We start from the raw sequence: 6,000 nt of genomic DNA on the forward strand, positions 1-6,000 counted from the left end.
CTCCAGGGAAAAAAGAGAAAACAAACCTGTTAAAGAGCAGGTTTCCAGCAGGTGAGGTCTTTTGGGTGACCTGAGCAGGACCTGCAACCTCCAGGTAAACCCAGAGCTTGGAGGCCAGCGAGCCAGATGGGGGCGTGGCTTGCCGCAGGTGAGCAGGCGACTAGCCCCGGCCCCGCCCCAAGAGGCTCCGCCTTCCGGGGGAGGCTCATAGACCTCTAGCCAGGAAGCCCCGCCCCGTTTGCTAGACCATGCCCAATTTCCCGGGCCCCGCCCCGCCAGCGAGATTTCGCTAGGTCGTACCCTGGGAGCCCCGCCCTTCTTGGAATCCCTGCCTACTCCGCCCCCCGAGGCCCCGCCCCGCCTGTCAGCCGGCCGCTGCGCCCGCCGGGCTCAGCTCCGACCTTGCAGCAGCGTAGCGCGGGTAGGAGGCGGGAGCAGCAAGCTCAGCTCGCAGCGCGGTCTCCAATGAGCTGCGTGGAACTTGCGCCCTGGACGACCTGAGCCAGCTGCGCGCCCCCCGCTACGGCCCACCTGGTGCCAGGTAAGGGCCCAGCGAGAGGGACCCCCGACCTAAGACCCTACCAGGTTAGTGCGCCAGGCCGGACACTGCGTGGGGAGCGTATGAGTACCCTTGCCTCGGTGGGAATAGGCATCTCGGCAGAAGGTGGGAACCTCCTTAGGCCCCTGCCAGGATACCTGGGACCCGGGCACTGCAGATGCCAGCCCCCTCCCCCACCGCCCCCGTCCCGGCAGCATCCCTTCAGGGCCTGCAGGGTGGATGTTGTATTTCTTTTAACCCCTGAGGCGACGCCATCTCCTGGAAAATGGTGTGAAGAGAGCATTTTGGTGGGATCTTGGGAGGCTGATGTTCCGCTATGATGGGGCTGGAGTGACTTCTGAGGGTTCCCCACCTCCCACAGCAGGGCCTGACAGAGATCCTGAGCTCTCTGGCTATGACAGAAGCCTGGGGGTGGCCTGGGCCTGCCCACTTGGGCAGAGCCAGTCCCTTCAGTTTTCCCAGATGGCCCTTGGGCTGACACTGCTCCTCATGCACCCTCCTGGGCAGTTAGGCCTGTGGGTGCTCCTGCCCCGCCCTGGTTTCTGGGCCTCTGTGGAAATAGGCCTCCTCCCCCAGCTTGCTTTAACTGAGATAGCTTTAAGCTGGGTTGATGGACTACCCGCCTTCTGCCCCACCCCTGAAGATGGGATGGCCTCCAGGCCCCTGCTTCAGGTGGCCCAGGGCCAGGAGACAAGAGGAAGGCTATAGGAAGGGTTCCCCAGTTTGCTTGGCTTAGGCCACAAGTTACCTGCTGCAACTTTCCCAAGTCCCAGAGTGAGGACCAGGCCCAACATGGAACACAGTGGGCTCAGTGAGGGTGGGAATCAGGATGGAACCACATGGGCCCAGCCCAGAACTGTCCCTGCCTCCAGAGATCCCACTGCAACACCATCCACCACACAGGCCTCTGCCAGCCAGTGCATGCTGAGCAGCCACTGGGTCTTCCCAAGGCTAATCCACGTTAGGGTAAAAGGCTCATCAAGTTTGGGGTGCACAGGGGCCACTTGGGCCACACAAGTCAGGACCTTTTCCTGCAATCCCTTAGTAGCCTGGGTAGGGGACCCCCAAAAGGGTGAAGTGTCAGTTCTTGATTCTGCCTTCAACCATTTCCCATAGGCCACTCAGCCTCCTCAAGCTGTCTGGTGGGCATGGTAACTGTGGGCCTCCAGGGTGGTGGTGAAGAGCTGGGAGGTGCCTAGCACCTAGTAACTCCTTGCAGATGGTAGCTGTTGTGGTTGTAGTAAGAGTTATTTATTATTTCTTGGTTGTTCCATACCTTCTTCTGAAACTGACTGTTGGAGAAGCCCAACCAGTGTCTCCTCTACTGGGAAGAAAGGTCTTTAATGAGGCCTCCAGTGGGGATAGGGTCCCTTGCTAAATGCCATTCCTTAGGATTTGGAGTCATAGCAAGTTGCTCCTGACTGCCCTGGGCCATGTGGGGCCTGCCCTGGCCTCTGGCCACCACCTTGTCCTTGTCTCTTAGGCCACACACATCACCTGAATACCCACAGTTTGCCCTCCAGAGCCATTTGTCCAGCTCAGCTGAGTCCTCAGAGTCGGGCAGATGGAGGGCAGGGACATGGCAGCCTCATGATCTCCAGCCTCCCCACCCTGCAGCCTTAGCTTGTGGTCTTGTCCCCTTCCTTCTCCTGCTTAGTAACTTTAAAAATAACAGAGTAACTTGTCCTCACTGAAGACTGTAACCTGATCTGAACTGAGTTAGATTCTGCTCAGCCCGGAGCTTGGAGTAGAAGGACTCAGCACTTGGGGGTAGGGAGCTTGGGTGCTATCATGCTCTGCTTAGCTTGCTGTGTGGCTCTGGATAAGTCTCACCTCTGCCCTCCCTGGGCTTCACTTCCTCAAATGCAAAGCATGATTCAGAGGGTCCATGTCATTGTTTGGAATTTTGTTTATTCCTGAGAAGATAAGTATTGGGGGCTCCCAGGTAGGCAGCTGGCCACCTGGGTTGTGGGACATCAGGAAGGAACTCCCCCAGTGACTAGGAGTCAGAGGTGGGGACCTGGCCAGGCTCCTGGGCTGCAATCCAGCCTTCATGTCCCTGGCTGATCTGTTACCTTTCCTGCTTCTGAGCCCCAACCCCTTTCTGGGGATGTGGATCTTGTGCCCACCAAGACGAGGCAGCGGCTGAGGTGACTGGCAGGACCTAGTGCAGCTGGCAGTGGTTTGGCCAGGAGAACAGGTTGGCACTGGGCCAGGAGCTTCCCTTCCTGGGCTCTGAGTGGAGCTCACCCACTCCCTCACTCCCCAAGGCCTCTGCATTGCAGCAGATGGAGCCTGCGCTGGCAGCTCAGCAAGAGCTGGGGTAGAGCAAGGGCCCAGCCAGGGGCAGTTGCCCATCCCACCCCTTCTCCTTTTCCCTGACCTGACTTGGCCCTGGCTCTCCTTGGAGCAGTGGTAGCTGACTGAGCAAGCAGCATCTCTGAGATGGACTAGAATCTGCCTGGAGGTGTTGGGGTAACAGCAGGGCCAAGCCTTGAGGGCCATGATGTCTCATTCCTCTCTGCATCTCAGACCCCTTCTTAGCATCTTGAGGGAGCTTGCCTACCCACTGGAGAGGTTGTTTTGCAGGATTAGAGCTATGGAGTTGAGAACACAGATACTGGAGCTTTCCATCCCACCTCTTCCTAGCTGTGTGACCTGGAGCAGGTCACTTGACTTCTCTGCCTCAGACTTCTCAATTGTAAAATGAGGGAAATAACAGAACCTACTTCATAGGATACTTGTGAGCATTAATATGTATAAGTCACTTAGAACATTGCTTTGCACATGTCAACATCAATAAGTGTCAGATATTATTGTTACCATTGTTATCCTCCTCATTATTTCCACCTTTGCTGCTTTGCCTGAGCCCTCACCGATGTGGACTCTTTTCCTTAAATAAGCGTACCCTGTTAGCATTTGTTATATTAAGAAGTATTGGTTGTAGCTCAGAGGAAAAGCGCTTGCCTAGCATGTGTGAGGCACTGGGGTTCGATTCTCAGCACCACATATAAATAAATAAAATGGAGGTTCATGGACAACTATATATATATATATATATATATATATATATATATATATATATATATATATATATATAAGTCTTAGAGGCTAGGAGTTGTGGCTCAGTGGTAGAGAACTTGCCTACCATGTATGAGGCCCTGGTTTGATTCTCAGCACCACATATAAATAAATGCGTAAAATAAAGATTCATCAACAACTAAAAAATTTTTAAAAAAGAAGTGTTGAGCAAGATACAGTGGTGCATCCCTATGAGCCCAACAACTTGAGATGCTGAGGCAGGAATATCTCAAGTTCAAGGCCTGCCTCAGCAACTTAGTAAAACCCTATCTCAAATTAAAATAAAAAATAAAAATAAAAAGGGTCAGGGATGTAGTTCAGTGGTAGAGCACCCATGGGTTCAATCCCTAAGACTGGGGAATGTCTTAGCCTGATGATTAAGAGCCCAGATTCTGGGCCCAGACAGACCTAAGTCCATATCTCAGCTTTGCTGTTCACCAGCTGTGTGATCATGGACAAATTATTAACTTCTCAGGGCCTCAATTTCTCATCTGCTAGCTGGGGATGATGACATGCAAATCTCACAGAGTTGTGATGATTTTATAAGTGAACACACGGAAGCTCACAGCCAGGGCTGGGCTAGTGAAGTGCTGTTACTTAACTGTGTGCTGTGGTTATTGGACACCTGCTGTGTGCCAGGCAGGCAGGGAGTCAGGTGCTGGGATCCTTCACATACCAGCTCAAGTTCTGGTTTGGGCCTGGTTGTCTGAGTGTATGGATCAGGTGACTTTGTTCCTCTATGCCTCAGTTTCTTAAGCTGTAAGTGTAGGTTCAGTCACTCCACAGCACAGGTTCATCCCCTCTGCCTGGATTCAGCCATAGGGAGAGGACCTCTCTCAGGCCATACTCCCATCATGGTCACAATTCACAGCTGCCCCTCCTGTCACTCCCTTCAGGATCTCACTTAGTGCTGAAACTGGCCTTGAACTTAGGATCCTCTGACTCAGCCTCCTGAATAGATGGGATTAGGTATGCACCTGGCTTGGTTACTATTTCTTCCTTCCCTTCCTTTCCTTTCCTTTCCTTTCCCTCCCTCCCTCCCTCCCTTCCTTCCTTCTTTCTTTCTTTCTTTCTTTTTTAACATGGAATGCTTCCTGAATTTGCGAGTCATCCTCCAGAGCTTTGCCCAGTTTGCAGACAGGACAGCCAAGCCCCCTTCCAGGAAGCACAGGTCAGGAGTTGGTGCTCAGGGACACGCCACAGCCCAGACCCAGCCTCACCCTAGACAAGCTCCACCTGCAGATTCGGGCCACCAGTCCTGCTTCCTGTGTCCGAGGCCCCCAGTGTGGGGATGTGCTTAGGTCAAAACAGACGTCAAGACCCAGAAAACCAAAAGATCCTAGGGCTGCATGAAGAGGTTCTAGAAACTTCCAAGTAGATGCAGAGGCCCCTGGGCTGCAGTGAGACCAGCAAGACATACCCAACACTTCAAACTCTCTCTTCTCCTAAGGGTAGAGGTTTAGTTGAAGTAGGAGGAAAGCAAACCAGCCTTTATCTTGTGCTCACTGAATATAGTTAGTGATGATCAGCAACAATTATTATGTGCCAGACACCATGCCCGGAACTCACTGAGGCTCATGCATTAAACTTCATGCTAACATTTTACAAATGAGAAAACTAGTTCAGAGAAGTTAGTGGCATTAAAAATAGTGGCCTGGGCTGGGGTTGTGGCTCAGTGGTAGAGCGCTTGCCTAGCATGCATGAAGCAATGGGTTCGATCCCTGGCACCACATAAAAATAAACAAAATAAAGGTATTGTGTCCATCTACAACTAAAAAAAATAAAAATAAAAATAAATAGTGACCAAGCACTTGCTTCAGCAGCACATATACTAAAATTGGAACAATATAGAGGATTAGCATGGCCCCTGCATGAGGATGACTCTCAAATTCAGGAAGCATTCCATGTTTTAAAAAAATGAAAGAAATAGTAACCAAGCCAGACTGGTGGTGCACACCTAATCCCATCTATTCAGGAGACTGAGTCAGAGGATCCTAAGTTCAAGGCCAGTCTCCGTATTTAGTGAGACCCTGTCTCAAAAAATAAAATGAAAAGGGCCGGGCATGTGGCTCGGTGGCAGAGTACTTGCTTAGCATGTGCGAGCCCTTGGGTTCCGTTCCCAGCACTGCCAAAATGAAAAATGACCACAGTGCCCACTTGTAGAACTCTTCTAATCTCAACTTCACCCTTATGTTGGTGACAAAATCCTCCCAGATCTACTCCCATGCCTCACCTCTGAGCTCACAGGCCTCCTTGCCTTCCTCAAGTTCGTGAGACTCACTCCTGCCTCAGGGCTTGGCCACGCCTCTTTCTAGTCTTGCTCAAAGTCTTCATCTGAGATCTCCCCTGGCCCCCCCCCC

At 52.2% G+C, this 6,000-nt stretch overlaps 1 protein-coding gene and 1 pseudogene across 3 annotated transcripts in view; both read left to right on the top strand.

Moving 5' to 3' along the window:
- The first annotated feature begins 372 nt into the window (after window positions 1–372).
- The window catches only part of Abcb9 (ATP binding cassette subfamily B member 9), a 28,061-nt gene continuing 22,433 nt past the window's right edge, over window positions 373–6,000 (top strand). Inside the window, exon 1 of one of the 3 annotated variants that reach the window (XM_048785524.1) lies at window positions 373–585. The gene's annotated coding sequence lies outside the window, so the exon portion shown is untranslated. The remainder of the gene's footprint in view (window positions 586–6,000) is intronic. The other 2 variants (XM_015502436.2, XM_048785523.1) reach the window with 2 other exon arrangements.
- On the top strand, window positions 5,452–5,552 carry LOC125611263 (annotated as a pseudogene).

This window comes from Marmota marmota, unplaced genomic scaffold, assembly GCF_001458135.2.
Source record: "Marmota marmota marmota unplaced genomic scaffold, marMar, whole genome shotgun sequence".
In the NCBI taxonomy this organism is placed as follows: domain Eukaryota; kingdom Metazoa; phylum Chordata; class Mammalia; order Rodentia; family Sciuridae; genus Marmota; species Marmota marmota.